Here is a 20,190-nt window from a genome sequence, read left to right on the forward strand (position 1 = left end):
AAACTGAAAGCCCAGTGCTGAAGTTGTTTGTGCACTATTTGTAGTGAGAAGCCTGATGTCAGGCTATTAAGTTATTGTTGTTATTGTAAAACTTAATAAAAATCATTAAAAAAAAGGAATCAAAAAATCTTGTTTTTTTTTCATTTATATCGCAAAAAATAAAAAAACCCAGTGATGATCAAATGCCACCAAAAAAAAGCTCTATTTGTGTGAAAAAATTACATATATTTTGTTTGGATACAGCATTGCATGACCGTGCAATTACCAGTTAACCACTTGCTTACTGGGCACTTAAAACCCTTCCTGCCCACGTCAGTTTTCAGCTTTCAGCACTGTTGCACTTCGAATGACAATTACACGGTCATGCTACACTGTACCTATATGACATTTTTATCATTTTTTTTCACACAAATAAAGCTGGGCACTGATAAGCAACACTGTTAGGCACTGATAAGGCGGCACTGTTGGGCACAGATGAGGTAGCACTGATAGGTGGCACTGAAGGGCACTGATAGGAGGCCACTGATGGGCACTGATAGGTGGCACTAATGGGCACTGGTAGGGGACACCGATGATGAGGCACTGATGGGCAGTGACTGGCAGCACTGATGGGCACTGATAGGTGGCATTGGTGGGCATTAATAGGGGTCACTGGTGGGAACTGCTTAGCAGTGCTCATAGGCACTTGTAGGTGGCACTGGTGCACACTGGTATGTGGCACTGGTGGGTCTGGAGTAGGGATGAGCCAAACAACCCCCGGTTCAGTTCGCAGCAGAACCTGCGTACGGACTGAAAATTTGCACGAACGTTAGAACCCCATTGAAGTCTATGGGACTCGAACGTTCAAAATCAAAAGTGCTAATTTTAAAGGCTAATTTGCATGGTATTGTCCTAAAAAGGGTTTGGGGACCCGGGTCCTGCCCCAGGGGATATGTATCAATGCAAAAAAAAGTTTTAAAAATGGCTCCCTTTTTCGGGAGCAGTGATTTTAATGATGCTTAAAGTGAAAAAAAAAAAGTGAAATATTCCTTTCAATATCGTACCTGGGGGGTGTCTATAGAATGCCTGTAAAGTGGCGCGTTCCCCGTTCTTAGAACAGTCCCTGCACAAAATGACATTTTTAAAAGAATAAAAGTCTTTTAAAACTGCTTACGTCTTTAATGTAATGTCGGCTCTCAGTAATATGGATGAAAATCAGTGAGACAAACGGCATGGGTAATCCCCCCCTTTGGGTCTTGTATGGATATTAAGGGGAACCCCGCACCCAAATTAAAAAAGGAAAGGTGTGGGCCCCCAGGCCCTATATACTCTGAACAGCAGTATACAGGCAGTGCAAACAAGACAGGGACAGTAGGTTTGTTGTTAAGTAGAATCTGTTTGTAATTTTGAACGGGTACATTTTTAACGTGTGTAGCTCCAGCCAAAAAATCTATTTTTAAACTTTTTGGAAAATATAGGGAAGGGTTATCACCCCTGTGACATTTGTTTTGCTGTCTGTGCTCCTCTTCAGAAGTTTTGCCTCACTTTCTGTCCCAATGACAAATGTTTTTAGAATATTTGGGGGTTTTAGTGAAACAAGGATTGGTGATAAAGCATCAGTGGAAAGGAGAAACGTTTTTCCCATATTAATTCTTATGCCCCGTACACACGGTCGGATTTTCCGACGGAAAATGTGTGATAGGACCTTGTTGTCAGAAATTCCGACCGTGTGTAGGCTCCATCACACATTTTCCATCGGATTTTCTGACACACAAAGTTTGAGAGCAGGCTATAAAATTTTCCGACAACAAAATCCGTTGTCGGAATTTCCGATCGTGTGTACACAAATCCGACGCACAAAGTGCCACGCATGCTCAGAATAAATAAAGAGATGAAAGCTATTGGCTACTGCCCCATTTATAGTCCCAACGTACGTGTTTTACGTCACCGCGTTCAGGATGATCGGATTTTACAACAACTTTGTGTGACCGTGTGTATGCAAGACAAGTTTGAGCCAACATCCGTCGGGAAAAAATCCTAGGAATTTGTTGTCGGAATGTCCGATCAATGTCCGACCGTGTGTACGGGGCATTTCATCTCACTTCCTGTTGTCTCCTTCCGTTTGCAAGTAGGAGTCATTTGTAAGTTGGATGTTTGAAAGTAGGGTCCTGCCCTATATACTCTGCAGAAATTTGGGCCTTAGGTGGTGGTGTTGCCACAACACTGTAAGCTCTCACAGGGCCCTGCTGTGAAATATTAGATCAAGAATTATAATTACATGCACCTGTTGAACAGAGGCAGAAAAATTGGGCCTTTGGTGATGGTGGTGGTGCTGGTGCCACAACACTGTAAGTCCTCACAGTTACTCTTGGTGGGCGCTGGAACGGGCCCTGCTGTGAAATATTAGATCAAGAATTGTAATTACATGCACCTGTTGAACAGAGGCAGAAAAATTGGGCTTTTGGTGGTGCTGGTGCCACAACACAGTAAGTCCTCACAGTTACTCTTGGTGGGCGCTGGAATGGGCCCTGCTGTGAAATATTACATCAAGAATTGTAATTACATGTCCCTGTTGAACTGGGGCAGAAAAATTGGGCCTTAGGCACTGGTGCTGGTGCCACAACACTGCAACCCCTCACAGATATTCTAGGTGGAGTGCAGGAATGAGCCCTGCTGCAAAGTATTGCATCAAAAATTGTAATTACACGCCCCTGTTAAACAGGGGCTGAAAAATTGGGCCTTAGGCACTGGTGCCACAACACTGCAACCACTCACAGTTATCTAGTTGGAGCGCAGGAATGCGCCCTGCTGCAAAGCATTCTATCAAAAATTGTAATTACACGCCCCTGTTAAACAGGGGCTAAAAAATGGGCCATAGCCACTGGTGGCTGCGCCCAGAAACAAAAATATTCTTACAAGCTATCAGCATGATTATTGAGGAGGAAGAGGATAGTCCACTCAGCATAACAGGATAGTCACTCAGCATCAGGCAGTCTTGAAGGGATCTGACATTTCAAAAAAAAATTATTTAGTTACATCAGTATCAGGTGCTTGGTATCTGGTGGTGATCCAAAACTGATTCATTTTTATGAAGGTCAGTCGATCGACCGAGTCGGTGGACAAGAGCACCCTGTGATCGGTTACAAAGCCTCCAGCAGCACTGAATGTGCGTTCCGAAATAACGCTGGATGCAGGACAGTCCAGTAGCTCAATTGCATACTGTGCAAGCTCTGGCCAGTGATCCATCCTCAAGACCCAGTAACCCAGAGGATTTTTGGTGGGAAAGGTATCCAAGTCAGATCTTGCCCCTAGGTATTCCTGCACCATGTAAAACAGACACTAGCGATGGTTGCTGGAACAGATCATACCTTGGGGCTGTGGACTAAAAAATTGTCCGAACGCATCGGTCAGACGGCCACCTTCTCCACCGCTCCTTCTTTGACTGACTGAAGCCTCAGCAACACGTTGTCCAGGAACAGGAGTTTGTAACCTCCCAGTCTCTGGGAACGCGTTGCACAGACCTTTCTGCAAGGCCTCCCTAAGATGTTTCATCCTCTGCTCCCTCTGCGATGGCAAGATAAGGTCTGCAACCTTACTCTTGTAATGTGGATCAAGGAGGGTTGCCAGTCATTAACGATCCCTCTCCTTGATACCACGAATACGAGGATCCTTCCACAGGCTTCGCAGGATCAGGGAGGCCATGCAGCGTAGGTTTGCTGAGGCATTCGGTCTGGCGTCCTCTGGGTCATTAAGAACGACATGATCTGCAGCCACCTCCTCCCAGCCACGTACAAGTCCATGGGCTTCTTGGGACTGTAAATGATCCTTTAAAGACTGCTGCTGATGCTGAGTGCCAGGCTCCACCTCCATGCTGACACAATCCTCCTCCTTCTCCTCCTCTTCCTGTGTGATCGGCGGGCACGCAGGAACACTGTCTGGATAAAGGGGGCCTTGAGAGCTAAGGGAGTCCTCCTCTTCCTACCTCTGTTCTGCCCAAGTGCCCTGTCCATTATTCCACGCAGCGTGTGCTCCAACAGGTGGACAAGGAGGACAGTGTCACTGATGCATGTACTGTCACTGCTCACCATCCTCGTGGTCTCCTCAAATGGTGACAGGACAGTGCATGCATCCCTGATCATGGCCCACTGGCGTGGGGAAAAAAAAACAACGTTGAGTTCCACCTGGTGGGCATGTCACAGATTAGGTGGTTCTTGGGCAGTTTAAATTCCTTTTGGAGGTCAGCCAGCCGAGCACTGGCATTATATGACCGGTGGAAATGCACACAGACTTTCCTGGCCTGCCTCAGGACATCCTGTAAGCCCGGGTACCTGCAGAAGAACCGCTGCACCACTAAGTTAAGGACGTGAGCCAAACAGGGCACATAGGTCAGTTGTCCCTGTCGAAGGGCGGAGAGGAGGTTGGTGCCATTGTCACAAACCACCATTCCTGGCTTAATTTGGCGTGGAGTCAACCACCTCTAAACCTTCCCCTGCAGAGCTGACAGAATCTCTGCCCCAGAGTGGCTCCTGTCCCCCAAGCACACCAGCTCAAGCACCGCATGGCATCTTTTCGCCTGCATGCTTGCATAGCCCCTTGAACGCCTACGGAGCACCGCTTGTTCTGAGGACAAAGCACAGGAAGAGGCCATGGAGGAAGAAGAAGAGGAGGGGGCGGAGGAGAGAGGTGTGTCAGAATCACCAGTAGTGGCATTTTGGAGGCGTGGTGGCAGAACAACCTCCATCACTATTGCACCTTGTCCTGCATCCTTACCAGCTGCCAGCAGAGTCACCCAATGCGCCATGAAATTTAGGTAACGTCCCTGTCCATGCCTGCTGGACCATGAGTCAGCGGCAATATGCACCTTACTGCTGACTGCCCTGTCCAGCTAGGCCAAGACATTGCCTTCCACATGCCGGTAGAGCTGGAATCGCCTTCCGTGAGAAAAAGTGGCGTTTGGGAACCTGCCACTGAGGAATCGCACATTCCACAAACTCACGGAAGGGGGCAGAGTCTACCAACTGAAAAGGTAGCAGTTGAAGTGCTAGTAATTTTGCCAAGCTAGCATTCAACCACTGGGCATGTGGATGGCTGGGAGTGAACTTCTTTCTGCGGTGCAGCAGCTGGGGCAGGGAAATTTGCCTGGTACAATCTGACGTCAGTGTTATGATAGCAGATTGCCCGCAAGTACTTGGCTGTGACACATCTAATTCTAAACCTTCATAACTCTCAGTGCAGGTCTCAGAGAGGACTGAAGGTATAGTGGGGTTGGAGATCCCAGCTGATGAGGAGCAAGGAGAGGTCCTCTTTGTTCTTTGGTGTGCGTCTTTTAGGTACGCTTGCCAACGAACTGAATGGCAGGTCAACATATGTCTGGTCAAGCATGTGGTGCCCAAGCGGGAGATGTTTTGGCCACGCGAGATACGCTTGAGACATATGTTGCAAATAGCAGCAGAGCGATCTGATGCACTCGTCTCAAAAAAGGCCCACACCAAAGAACTTTTGGAATAACGCGCAGAGACAGCAGCGCCCTGCACATGCGGAGCTCTACGGTGTGATGCAGTCAGTGTGCTGCCCTTAGGCTGGCCCCTGGAGGGCATACTGCCTCGTCGGTGATGTGCCTCCTCCTCCCTCCTATCAGGCACCCACGTGGAGTCAGTGACCTCATCATGCCCTCCCTCCTCATCACTGGAGCAAACCTGGCAGTATGCTGCAGCAGGGGGAACATGACTGCCAGATTGCTGTCCTTCTTGGGCACCCCCTCTGTCTGGGCTCACGTTACTGCCTTCCTCTAGCTGAGTACCATCATCGGAGCCTTCAAAACGCTGGGCATCCTCCTGGAGCATGTACCCAACACTGTGGTCAAACAGTTCGGGGGACTCCTCAGGAGGACATGGTGGGGCTAGGGAAGGAGTCACTGATGGAATTGAGCCAAGGGAAGAAGCCGCGATGGCAGCTGCTTTGCCAGACAAAGTACCCTGAGCCTGGGTGAGAGAGGATGAGGAGGATGAGGACGGCTTGGTCATCCACTCGACCAAGTCTTCGGCATGTTTCGGCTCAACGCAGCCAGCTGCCAAAAAAAAGGCCAAGCATGTCCCATGGCCAAGTGCTGATGAGGATGCACCGTGTCCACGACCAGCACTGTTGCCTCTAGACACAGAGCCTGCTTGCCCTCTTTTATTGGCTTGTGACTGTCTGCCTTTGCTTGTTGGCCTTCCAGATATACTATTGGCCTGCAGTGAGATGTAGCTGCACAAAACTGGTATGTATATATATATATATATATACCGATTATACTGCAGCTAACAGAATCAACTGCCTGCCTGTAGTATTATTAGTATGAGAATACCTGCACTTGTCTTCAGGTAGCTATACTCTAGGTGCAACTATGCAGGGTACACAGTACAGTAACTGGAAATACGTCAAGAGCCTACATAAGCACCTGGCTTCAGGTAGCTATACTGTAGGTGCAACTGTGCAGGGTACACAGTACAGTAACTGGAAATACGTCAAGAGCCTACACAAGCACCTGGCTTTAGGTAGCTATACTGTAGGTGCAACTGGGCAAAGTACACAGTACAGTAACTGGAAATACGTCAAGCGCCTACACAAGCACCTGGCTTCAGGTAGCTATACTGTAGGTGCAACTGTGCAGGGTACACATTACAGTAACTGGAAATACGTCAAGAGCCTACACAAGCACCTGGCTTCAGGTAGCTATACTGTAGGTGCAACCGAGCAGGGTACACAGTACAGTAACTGGAAATACGTCAAGAGCCTACACAAGCACCTGGCTTCAGGTAGCTATACTGTAGGTGCAACTGTGCAGGGTACACAGTACAGTAACTGGAAATATGTCAAGAGCCTACACAAGCACCTGGCTTCAGGTAGCTATACTGTAGGTGCAACTGTGCAGGGTACACAGTACAGTAACTGGAAATACGTCAAGAGCCTACACAAGCACCTGGCTTTAGGTAGCTATACTGTAGGTGCAACTGGGCAGGGTACACAGTACAGTAACTGAAAATACATCAAGCGCCTACACAAGCACCTGGCTTCAGGTAGCTATACTGTAGGTGCAACTGTGCAGGGTACACAGTACAGTAACTGGAAATACGTCAAGAGCCTACACAAGTACCTGGCTTCAGGTAGCTATACTGTAGGTGCAACTGTGCAGGGTACACAGTACAGTAACTGGAAATACATCAAGAGCCTACACAAGCACCTGGCTTCAGGTAGCTATACTGTAGGTGCAACGGTGCAGGGTACACAGTACAGTAACTGGAAATACGTCAAGCGCCTACACAAGCACCTGGCTTCAGGTAGCTATACTGTAGGTGCAACTGTGCAGGGTACACAGCACAGTAACTGGAAATACGTCAAGAGCCTACACAAGCACCTGGCTTCAGGTAGCTATACTGTAGGTGCAACTGTGCAGGGTACACAGTACAATAACTGGAAATATGTCAAGAGCCTACACAAGCACCTGGCTTCAGGTAGCTATACTGTAGGTGCAACTGGAAATACTGCAAAAACACCTGCCTGTCAGAAGAGAATAACAGGAACAGATCTAGCTAAACTGAATACAGTGTGTATATATATATATATATATATATATATATATATATATATATATATATATATATACATACACCTGGGATGCATATATATACACAATACACTGTAAGTGCAGCTAACTGACTCGACCTGCCTACTCTATCTAACTTAAATCAAATGACACTGTCTCCCTGTCTATGTCTCTCCAGTCTCCACCGCAACACACTACACGAGGCCGCCACGGAGGCGACCTTATATAGTGTGTGGCATGTACTAAACCCCCTGAGCCATAATTGGCCAAAGACTCTTTGGCTTTGGCCAATTATGGCTCTCTGTACACACAGCGCTGTGATTGACCAAGCAAGCGGGTCATAGTGCATGCTTGGCCAATCATCAGCCAGCAATGCACTGCAATGCCGAAGTGAATTATGGGCCGTGACGCGCCACTCGAATTTCATGCGAATGGCCCATAACGTTCGTAATTCGAACACGAAGCTCATCCCTAGTCTGGAGCATGCGGGACTGATGTCCCGTTCACGCCAGACAGTAATCGGCTTTTTTTTCCCCCTCCTCGCACAGTCAAAGGGAGAAAAAAAAAAAGCAGATTACGGGCTCTGTTTACATCACATTATCAGCTGTCATTGGCTGACAGCTACAAGGTAAGGGCCTTCATGGGGGTGTGCAGGGAGATCATGCACGGGAGGTAGGGTTGCCACCTGTCTGGGATTCACCCGGACAGTCCGGGTTTTGAATCATGTGTCCAGGTTTCAAGTAGACTGAAACCCGAACACATTATTCAGACTGGGCTCTGGCTCCCCAAGTAACCAAGATAGTCACACACAAATCTGTTGCCATCCGGTAGCTGCAGGCAGCTGTCTGGAAACAGGTTTGGCATCGCTGGGGGGCAGGGTGATGATGTCAGCAAAAACAATTTGGCCACACACACAGTTTGCTGCGGCATGCTATGCGCACCGCATTACTACTCTCCTTGGGGTACCCAAAGTGTTCGGGTTTGGCTTGAAGAAAAGTTGGCAACCCTAAAGGGAGGACGTACATGGACGCCCTCCTGGCAATTTAGGCCCGCTCTGTAGCCGTCTTGCGACTATAGCGTGGGCAGGAAGAGGTTAAATTAGAATAGTGCTGAATAGTAAAAAATGGCATGCAACTCTGATCTAAATTATTAGCTTTTCACAAACTTCAACCAAAACTAAAATGAAGGTTGCAGCCATCTTTCTGGCCTGTCTGTTGCTAAATACTATTTTTACCAATATTTACCTTTAATCAACCCTGGCTATACATGAACGTACATGAGTCAGGAAGCATGCAGCCCTCCAGCTGGCTGCCTGAATATGCTAGAACTTGTAACCTACAGGTTACCCATCCCAGCTATTCATTACAATGATTACAATACAAGGGACCCATGTGTAGCTGCAGAGGCTGCAAAAGCTATATGACCATCCTTCTTGTGTCAAAGATACTTATTAATTTCATAGTTACAGTCACGCTTCCTAATCAATTTTTGTTATTTGTAGATGCATGCAAGTCACAGCATATCTCACTGGGGTCTTTACAACTGCAAGTCCAAGCATGCCCACTCTCTATACTGACGGGGTCATCACAAGTGTGCTGGCAAGAAGCATTTTTATATGCTGTTGCACCTACATACTTAGGCTGCTAGGTGAGTTTAGTTTTTGGCTCCTGCTGTAGCGAGAGGAGCAGTGATTGTTTATTTTGGTCTGCTCAAGGCTGCACTAACTGACAGTTTGATTGCTTCCCCTGTCTCTAGAAGAAGGTTCTGGAGTTGAGGGAGGAAGAATTTGAATGACCAGGCCTTTAGCAGGGCCTGGCCAATCCCTAGGGAGGTGTGTCCAGTTTGTGGCTGGGAGAGCTGTTAAATAGTTTGGAGCCCTGAGAAGATTTTCTAATCTCCCCCTGAGGGGATGGATCAGTAAGCTTAGAGGAGAGGGGCAGATTGCCCCTGGTGCCCATGGGACTGGATGCCAAGTTATTTACAAGAGGCTGCACCTATGGACTGTTCCTGTTCCAGGGTTCTGTGAGTAGGGCCTCATAGCTGTTTTACAATGTGCTTCATGGTTCCCAGCTGTGAACCTATAGACTGTTCCAGTCTAGTGTCAGCCATTTTCTGCCAATTGACATTTTTATTCCTATACCTCTAGTATCTTTCAATACTGCTTTTTTAACCTGTATATGACATTTTATCAATATAGAATGGGCACAGTGTCAGCGCTGTAGTGTTTTTTTGATACTGCTTCAGTCTAGCCTATCTGCTCTACAAGCTACTTCATTTTCCTCAGCCATGAACCTATAAACGGATCCAGCCTTGTTGCATCTGATTTACCAAATATCTCATGGTCCCCAGCTGTGAGTGAAAAGAAACTGTGGTGCTGCTGTTTAGAGAAATTTCCTCTGGAAATTGTGTCCAAGTGTTGTTCCACACCACCCCAAACCCATTCCCTAGTTCCTTTAAGCAAAAAAAACTAGAAAAGACAAACCCCTATGACAGATCATTGGGCTGGAGTGAATGGAATGTTGATGTGTGCCTTTCTCCCTTTGCACTGTAGTTGGAAAGAACCTGTCACAACTAAATGGCCCCTGTGGAGGTAGGGCTACACTGCATAGATGTGTGGCAGGTGATAGTTGCAAAAAACGGGTGACTCCTGAAGTATGCATGGACAGACTCTTGTAGTAACCATTTTTCATTCACAAACTGAAATACAGAGGATGGTAAGCAAGCCTAAACAGTACAAGTATAGTTCAGCTTAGTACAAGAACAGTACAGTATATCCTCAGTGCTCAGCATGTACAGAATAAGAAAATAAGAATTTACCAGTGGTTGTTTCCTTTAGGCTGTTTCCACTTGCCATGGGGGGGGGGGGGGGGGGGGATAAAAATAGGCAGTTGAGCTTTTTTTTTTCCTGTTCACCAACTTCACCTGGAGTTGTAAAGGTGGAAGGTTTTTTTTTTTTTTTTTATCTTAATGCATTCTATGCATTAAGATTAAAAATCGTCTGTGTCTAGCAGCTCCCCTAATTACTTACCTGAAGTGCCATCCCTCTCCGGTGATGTCCATGAGTGTCTTAGCCGTCCGGGACTCTCCTCCTGATTGGCTGAGACACAGCAGTGAAGCCATTGGTTCCCGCTGCTGTCAATCAAAGTCAGTTAGCCAATCAGAGGAGAGAGGGGGTGGGGCGTGGCTGGGTCGGGCTCTGTGTCTGAATGGACACACGGAGCTGTGATTAGGCTCAGGTGCGCCCATAGCACTTAACAGGAGGGAGTGGCCAGGAACAGTGAAGAGGGACCCGAGAAGAGAATCTGGGCTGCTCTGTGCAAAACCAACTGCATAGAGGAGATAAGTATAACATGTTTATTATTTAATTTTTTTTTTTTTTTTTTTGATGAGACTTTACACTCCCTTAAGCAGGCAGATACACATGTTGTGGCTTCAATGCTTTGCTACATGGTAAAACTTATCCCCACCAAAGTTCCCACACCAATCAAAATATATTCAAGTGAATGGGACTGCACCACAACAAGAACCAAGTTCTAGGGTTGCAGCACAGTATTACAATTCAAAAGCTCATTTGGCATCAAATGAAAAGAAAACGGAATATACAGGAGGCAGTAGTTTGCCTTCTTAATGCCTGCCTCGCCTAAACCACTTTCTGAAAAATGATCCACCACAGATCGTCCTTAAAAGAACGACACAGGTATCAATGAGTCATTAGGTTCTGAATATATTCCTGCATTTCCTTTCCCCTTGTACTACTCACAGGTTCTCTTAAAGGTTTTAGGACACCAGTAGACCATGCAACAGGAAGCCTCTGCTTTACTGTTCACTGACTCTAATCATACACTGTGCTATAGGTACAGGTCAACATGCTCTCAAGATCCTCTACTCTTGCAGCTGAGAGGTGAAGTAGCAGTCCTATCTGTCCCTCACCAACAGGGTCCTGTCTATTGGAAAAATGGAAATTTGCAGAAAAATTGAAAATAAATTCAGTGTGGAGTAGTTTTACAAATTGAAAGTCATTTTGTTACACTGGGAATGTGAAATACAGTGTATATAAAAGTATTGTGCTTGATATAAAAGTACAGCTTATTCAGTAAATAAACTAAACTTTTTTTTAAATGTTTTTTTTTAAATTACAAATGAAATAACAAGGGTGGTATACAGTAGCTCACAAAAGTGAGTACACCCCTCACATTTATGTAAATATTTTCTTCTATCTAGTCATGTTGCAACACTGAAGAAATTACACTTTGCTACAATGTAAAGTAGTGAGTGTACAGCTTGTATAACAAGCCCTCTGCAAGGACTAGATCATCTCTACTCTATGGCCCCCCTCATGTAAAGCAACCAGCAACTGTCAAACTAGTTACCAAATTCTCTGCTCACCACAGTGTACTATGGAGCCTCCTTACGGATCACTGGCACCTTCTTTAGGGAAGTACAGTATCTCACAAAAGTAAGTACACCCCTCACATTTTTGTAAATATTTTATTCTATCTTTTCATGTGACAACACTGAAGAAATGACACTTTGCTACAATGTAAAGTAGTGAGTATACAGCTTGTATAACAGTGTACATTTGCTGGCCCCTCAAAATAACTCAACACACAGCCATTAATGTCTAAACTGCTGGCAACAAAAGTGAGTACACCCCTAAGTGAAAATGTCAAAATTGGGCCCAAAGTGTCAATATTTTCTGTGGCCACCATTATTTTCCAGCACTGCCTTAACCCTTTTGGGCATGGAGTTCACCAGAGCTTCACAGATTGCCACTGGAGTCCTCTTCCATGCCTTCATCGACATCACTGAGCTGGTGGATGTTAGAGACCACTCCTCCACCTTCAGTTTGAGGATGCCCCACAGATGCTCAATAGGGTTTAGGGGCAGATGGCGCTACCTAAATTGGATAAATAAAATTATGTGTTAGCTAAAAAGCTATATATCCTGTGTACTCTCCTCAAAGTGGGCTATACAGTGCATTTGTTGAAACAAATAATAAAAATATAAATGTATTTAAAGTATACTTAAAAAAATGTGTGTATATGTGCCCAATGGGATTAGTATCCCATACCTATAAGTGCAGACAAATATCTACCATACAAAAGAAATATATATATATATATATATATATATATATATATATATATATAAAACAAGTATGCAAACAATTCATCAGTGATGGTGACACCAAATTATAAATACTAAGTGTAACAATAACACAGCCCCCCTAATGGTATATAAGGGGTTAACGTAGGCCAAATCCTCCTTCCAACTGTTATACTAGCTGGAAATGACTATATAATCAGTCCACCGCCAGTGCCGTATATTGGTTGAATATTCACACTATATCTCCGCTGTGCACAATATATAAAGCTGGTGAGGCAAATCCAGCCCTCTTCTTCACCATGAAAACAGACAATTGTAAATTGTGACAGCATATAAAACCAAAATATGCCAAAAATATATCAAACGTGCCAAAAAATAAAAATTAAAAAAATACATATTATAAATACTAAGTGTAACAATAACACAGCCCCCCTAATGGTATATAAGGGGTTAACGTAGGCCAAATCCTCCTTCCAACTGTTATACTAGCTGGAAATGACTATATAATCAGTCCACCGCCAGTGCCGTATATTGGTTGAATATTCACACTATATCTCCGCTGTGCACAATATATAAAGCTGGTGAGGCAAATCCAGCCCTCTTCTTCACCATGAAAACAGACAATTGTAAATTGTGACAGCATATAAAACCAAAATATGCCAAAAATATATCAAACGTGCCAAAAAATAAAAATTAAAAAAATACATATTTTATTTATTTTTTGGCACGTTTGATATATTTTTGGCATATTTTGGTTTTATATGCTGTCACAATTTACAATTGTCTGTTTTCATGGTGAAGAAGAGGGCTGGATTTGCCTCACCAGCTTTATATATTGTGCACAGCGGAGATATAGTGTGAATATTCAACCAATTATATAGTCATTTCCAGCTAGTATAACAGTTGGAAGGAGGATTTGGCCTACGTTAACCCCTTATATACCATTAGGGGGGCTGTGTTATTGTTACACTTAGTATTTATAATTTGGTGTCACCATCACTGATGAATTGTTTGCATACTTGTTTTATATATATTTCTTTTGTATGGTTGATATTTGTCTGCACTTATAGGTATGGGATACTAATCCCATTGGGCACATATACACACATTTTTTAAGTATACTTTAAATACATTTATATTTTTATTATTTATTTCAACAAATGCACTGTATAGCCCACTTTGAGGAGAGTACACAGGATATATAGCTTTTTAGCTAACACATAATTTTATTTATCCAATTTAGGTAGCGCCATCTGCCCCTATTCACATATCATTTTTCTTGCTTATCTCATCCCGGTGGGGGGTGAGTCAGGGGAGGCTGCAAGCCTTTGGTCTGTGAGCGCGGAAATCCCATTTACTATCAATAGGGTTTAGGTCTGGAGACATGCTTGGCCAGTTCATCACCTTTACCCTCAGCTTCTTTAGCAAGTCAGTAGTCATCTTGGAGGTGTGTTTGGGGTCGTTATCATGTTGGAATACTGCCCTGCGGCCCAGTCCCTGGGGGGAGGGGATCATGCTCTGCTCAAGTATGTCACAGTACATGTTGGCATTCATGGTTCCCTCAAAGAACTATAGCTCCTCAGTGCCGGCAGCACTTAAGCAGCCCCTGACCATGACTCTCCCACCACCATGCTTGACTGAAGGCAAGACACACTTGTCTTTGTACGCCTCACCTGGTTGCCACCACGCACGCTTGACATCATCTGAACCAAATAAATTTATCTTGGTCTCATCAGACCACAGGACATGGTTCCAGTAATCCATGTCCTTAGTCTGCTTGTCTTCAGGAAACTGCAGGCTTTCTTGTGCATCATCTTTAGAAGAGGCTTCTTTCTGGGATGACAGTCATGCAGACCAATTTGATGCAGTGTGCGGTGTATGGTCTGAGCACTGACAGGCTGACCGCCCCACCCCTTCAACCTCTGCAGCAATACTGGTAGCACTCATACGTCTATTTCCCAAAGACAACCTCTGGATATGATGCTGAGCATGTGCATTCAACTTCTTTGGTCAATCATGGCGAGGCCAATTCTGAGTGGAACCTGTCCTGTTAAATCACTGTATGGTCTTGGCCACTGTGCTGCAGCTCAGTTTCAGGGTCTTGGCAATCTTCTTATAGCCTAGGCCATCTTTATGTAGAGCAAGAATTCTTTTTATCAAACTCTCAGAGAGTTTTTTGCCATGAGGTGCCATGTTGAACTTCCAGTGATCAGCATGAGAGAGTGAGAGTGATAACATCAAATGTAGCACTCCTGCTCCCCATTCACATCTGAGACCTTGTAACGCTAACAAGTCACATGACACCGGTGAGGGAAAATGGCTAATTAGGCCCAATATGGACATTTTCACTTAGTTGCCAGCAGTTATTTTGTTGCCAGCAGTTTAGACATTAATGGCTGTGTGTTGAGATATTTTGAGGGGACAGCAAATTTACATTATTATACAAGCTGTACACTCACTACTTTACATTGTAGCAAAGTGTCATTTCTTCAGTGTTGTCACATGAAAAGATAAAATCTTTACAAAAATGTGAGGGGTGTACTCACTTTTGTGAGATACTGTATATTTCACATTTCACCTATACATGAGAACAGGTAACCACCAATGTGCATTTTTAGTTATTGACAATGATGATCCAAAAGTATATATTGTTCTATGAAGAGCTTAATCAATGTTCTCCTGATTTTCGGATGTCATGTTATCTACAATGTAAATTAAATGATTGTGTATTTTAGTGAGGCTGTGGTTTGTAACATTTTGTTACTTGAAGATGCTGCTGGTGAAGAAACACTGTGTGATGATCCAGAAGCAGCAGAGAAAGTGTTTCTGAAAAGAGAACTCTGGAGGGAAAAGCTCCTTGCACTTTCATTCTGGTCCTCATCATTTCATTCCATAAAGTATTTTTTACTTGTGTTTTGTCATCTTTGTAGCATTTGGAAAAGAATATTTCCTCTCACAATATTTGCAAATTGCAGCTTTGCTCTCAGCAGAAATTGCACTATGGAAATGTCTCCAAACTCTAGATGTTGGTCCAGAGCCGATCCTAGGGTCACAGACACTTGGGTGCAGAAATATTTCTGGCGCCCCCACATGGGCGTGGTTATTTTACTAACTGTTCTTCTTTACACATGTTTCTATGGCAACAACTCAAACACTCAAACAAAATACAGGAAGAGAAGCAGAGTACTCTAATGGGACCTGGAGGGGGGTCTCTCTAATGGACACAGAGAGGGCCTCTGTTAGAGTTTGTTAGAAAGAGCCCTCAGACATACTGCAGACATATTACAGAAGATGGTAAGAGACTGCAGACATGATACAAGAGACGGTCAGAGACTACAAACATGCTACAGGAGACGGTCAGAGCCTGCAGACATACCACAGGAGATGGTCAGAGACTGCAGACATGATACAAGAGATGGTCAGAAACTACAGACATGATACAAAAGATGGTTAGAAACTTCAGACATGATACAAGAGATGTCAGAGACTGCAGATGTAAGGATATTTTAGCTTGCTGTCCACCATTTTAGCTATAAGAATATGTATCCATCTTAGAATAATATGTATATGTGACGTCTATCAAAAGTTAGTTTCAAATTCTTGTAAATAACATGATTTCCCCGAAATGACGCATGAAGGTTTTTGCTTGTTGATAGTTTCTGTATGAAGAAATCATGTATTATTTTTAGGTGTTTTTTAAACATCTGATGTATACGTAATGTCTGTAAATTTAGCATATATTAATGAAGGGGTTGGACTTTTGTTGTGATGTCATGTTGGTTATATAAGTGAAAATAGGGAAGTAAAGGATGGGATCATTTTGAATTGCATGCCTTGTGTGTGTCATAATTTCTTGTCGGAATGATCTCCAGATCTGAATGGGCTTTTGAGGTACACTCTAATCAGGATATCATACGAGGGTTCACTTGCTTTTAGAACATACATGTACCCCAACAGCTTGGTGTCAGAAAGTGGGGCGGTCATTATTTAAGTCGGGTGAGTCTGATTTAATTAATATTATTTCTCTTGCCGTGACTTTAGTTTAAAAGACCGTTTCCCTATATGGGATTAACAGAAGGTGTAGTGTTAAAGACATTTATGAACCTCGGTAGAATTCCGTTCGGGTGACGGAAGAAAGGACTCTGAGAAGTCCAAAGGAACTCTGAGATAGTTCTAAAAAGAAAGGGCTCTGAGTAGTCCAAAGGAACTCTGAGATAGTTCCAAAAAGAAGGACTCTGAGATAGTCCAAGGGGTTCTGAGAAACCCACAGTACTGTAAGAAGTTTTATAAAGATATCTGATGGAGTGTGCCAGAAAAACCCAAACCTCTTTGCTTGCCTTTCTTTCGCTTAGGAGATAAAATAAGTAGATAAAATAAGGTCATCTGTTTGTCTGTGTGGAATTTGTCAGGTGTCATAAGGTAAGATGACACCTTTCCACTGCATTGTATTATCATTGTATTATAATGAAACGTAGAGTGATGTTACAATATTTGGTGATTAGGGATGAGCTTCGTGTTCGAGTCGAACCCATGTTCGACTCGAACATAGGCTGTTCGATCATTCGCCGAATTGCGAACGATATGGGCCGTTCACGCCAAATTCGTGTGGCGCGTCACGGCCCATAATTCACTGCGGCATCGCAGTGCATTGCTTGCTGATGATTGGCCAAGCATGCACTATGACCCGCATGCTTGGCCAATCACAGCGCCGCCTTAACAGAGAGCCATAATTGGCCAAAGCCAAGGAGGCTTTGGCCAATTATGGCTCAGGGGATTTAGTACACGCCCCACACTATATAAGGCCGCCTGCACGGCGGCCCTGTGCAGTGTGTTCCGGTGTGCTTAGAGAGAGAGAGACAGTGTCATTTCATTTGAGTTAGCTAGATTAGGCAGGACAGTCAGTCAGTTAGCTGCACTTAAAGTGTATTGTGTATATATATGCATCCCGGGTGTTGCATATATATATATATATATACACTGTATTCAGTTTAGCTAGATCTGTTCCTGTTATCTTCTAGACTATTTACATTTAGTGCAGTGGTCCTGCTCACAGTGTTCAGCTAGATTCGTTCCTGTTATATTCCTACTGACAGGCAGGCTTGTCTTGTTACAGTATTTTGAAGAAAATTACTGGTGTTCTTTTGATCCTATTAGTACCACAGTCAGGCAGCTAGACTATTTACATTTAGTGCAGTGCGTCCTGCTCACAGTGTTCAGCTAGATCCGTTCCTGTTATCTTCTTACTGACAGGCAGGCTTGTCTTGTTACAGTATTTTAAAGAAAATTACTGGTGTTCTTTTCATCCTATTAGTACCACAGTCAGGCAGCTAGACTATTTACAGTTAGTGCAGTGCGTCCTGCTCACAGTGTTCAGCTAAACCTACAAGTTAGTGGGGTGCGTCCACCTCACAGTGTTCAGCTAAACCTACAAGCTAGTGGGGTGCGTCCTGCTCAGTGTTCAGCTAGATCCGTTTCTGTTATCTTCTTACTGACAGGCAGGCTTGTCTTGTTACAGTAAATACAGCTACCTGAAGAAAATTGCTGGTGTTCTTTTGATCCTATTAGTACCACAGTCAGGCAGCTAGACTATTTACAGTTAGTGCAGTGCGTCCTGCTCACAGTGTTCTGCTAAACCTACAAGTTAGTGGGGTGCGTCCTGCTCACAGTGTTCAGCTAAACCTACAAGTTAGTGGGGTGCGTCCACCTCACAGTGTTTAGCTAAACCTACAAGCTAGTGGGGTGCGTCCTGCTCACAGTGTTCAGCTAGATCCGTTTCTGTTATCTTCTTACTGACAGGCAGGCTTGTCTTGTTACAGTAAATACAGCTACCTGAAGAAAATTGCTGGTGTTCTTTTGATCCTATTAGTACCACAGTCAGGCAGCTAGACTATTTACAGTTAGTGCAGTGCGTCCTGCTCACAGTGTTCTGCTAAACCTACAAGTTAGTGGGGTGCGTCCTGCTCACAGTGTTCAGCTAAACCTACAAGTTAGTGGGGTGCGTCCACCTCACAGTGTTCAGCTAAACCTACAAGCTAGTGGGGTGCGTCCTGCTCACAGTGTTCAGCTAGATCCGTTTCTGTTATCTTCTTACTGACAGGCAGGCTTGTCTTGTTACAGTAAATACAGCTACGTGAAGAAAATTGCTGGTGTTCTTTTGATCCTATTAGTACCACAGTCAGGCAGCTAGACTATTTACAGTTAGTGCAGTGCGTCCTGCTCACAGTGTTCTGCTAAACCTACAAGTTAGTGGGGTGTGTCCTGCTCACAGTGTTCAGCTAAACCTACAAGTTAGTGGGGTGCGTCCACCTCATAGTGTTCAGCTAAACCTACAAGCTAGTGGGGTGCGTCCTGCTCACAGTGTTCAGCTAGATCCGTTCCTGTTATCTTCTTACTGACAGGCAGGCTTGTCTTGTTACAGTATTTTAAAGAAAATTGCTGGTGTTCTTTTGATCCTATTAGTACCACAGTCAGGCAGCTAGACTATTTACAGTTAGTGCAGTGCGTCCTGCTCACAGTGTTCTGCTAAACCTACAAGTTAGTGGGGTGCGTCCTGCTCACAGTGTTCAACTAAACCTACAAGTTAGTGGGGTGCGTCCACCTCACAGTGTTCAGCTAAACCTACAAGCTAGTGGGGTGCGTCCTGCTCACAGTGTTCAGCTAGATCCGTTCCTGTTATCTTCTTACTGACAGGCAGGCTTGTCTTGTTACAGTATTTTAAAGAAAATTGCTGGTGTTCTTTTGATCCTATTAGTACCACAGTCAGGCAGCTAGACTATTTACAGTTAGTGCAGTGCGTCCTGCTCACAGTGTTCTGCTAAACCTACAAGTTAGTGGGGTGCGTCCACCTCACAGTGTTCAGCTAAAGCTACCTGTAGAAGGTTGGTGGTGTTCTCATACTACAGGCAGGCAGTTGATTTTGCTAGCTGCAGTATCAGTACATATATATATATATATATATATATATCCCAGCTTAGTGCAGCTACAGGCCATTAGTATGTCTGGTCGTGGAGACGGTGCATCCTCATGAGCACGTGGCCATGGGACACGCTTGGCCTTTTTTTCGGCAGCTGGCCATGTTGAGCCGCAACATGCGGAAGACTTGGTCGAGTGGATGACCAAGCCGTCCTCATCCTCCTCATCCTCTCTCACCCATGCCCAGGGTACACGCTTGGCCTTTTTTTCGGCAGCTGGCCATGTTGAGCCGCAACATGCGGAAGACTTGGTCGAGTGGATGACCAAGCCGTCCTCATCCTCCTCATCCTCTCTCACCCATGCCCAGGGTACTTTGTCTGGCAAAGCAGCGGCCTCTTCCCTCGGCTCAATGTCATCAGTGACTCCTTCCCTAGCCCCACCATGTCCTCCTGAGGAGTCCCTCGAACTGTTTGACCACAGTGTTGGGTACATGCTCCAGGAGGATGCCCAGCGTTTGGAAGGCTCTGATGATGATACTGAGCTCGATGAAGGCAGTAACACGAGCACGGACAGAGGGGGTGCCCAAGAAGGACAGCAATCTGGCAGTC

The sequence above is a fragment of the Aquarana catesbeiana genome, linkage group LG01 (genome assembly GCF_042186555.1).
Source record: "Aquarana catesbeiana isolate 2022-GZ linkage group LG01, ASM4218655v1, whole genome shotgun sequence".
Classification (NCBI taxonomy): Eukaryota; Metazoa; Chordata; class Amphibia; order Anura; family Ranidae; genus Aquarana; species Aquarana catesbeiana.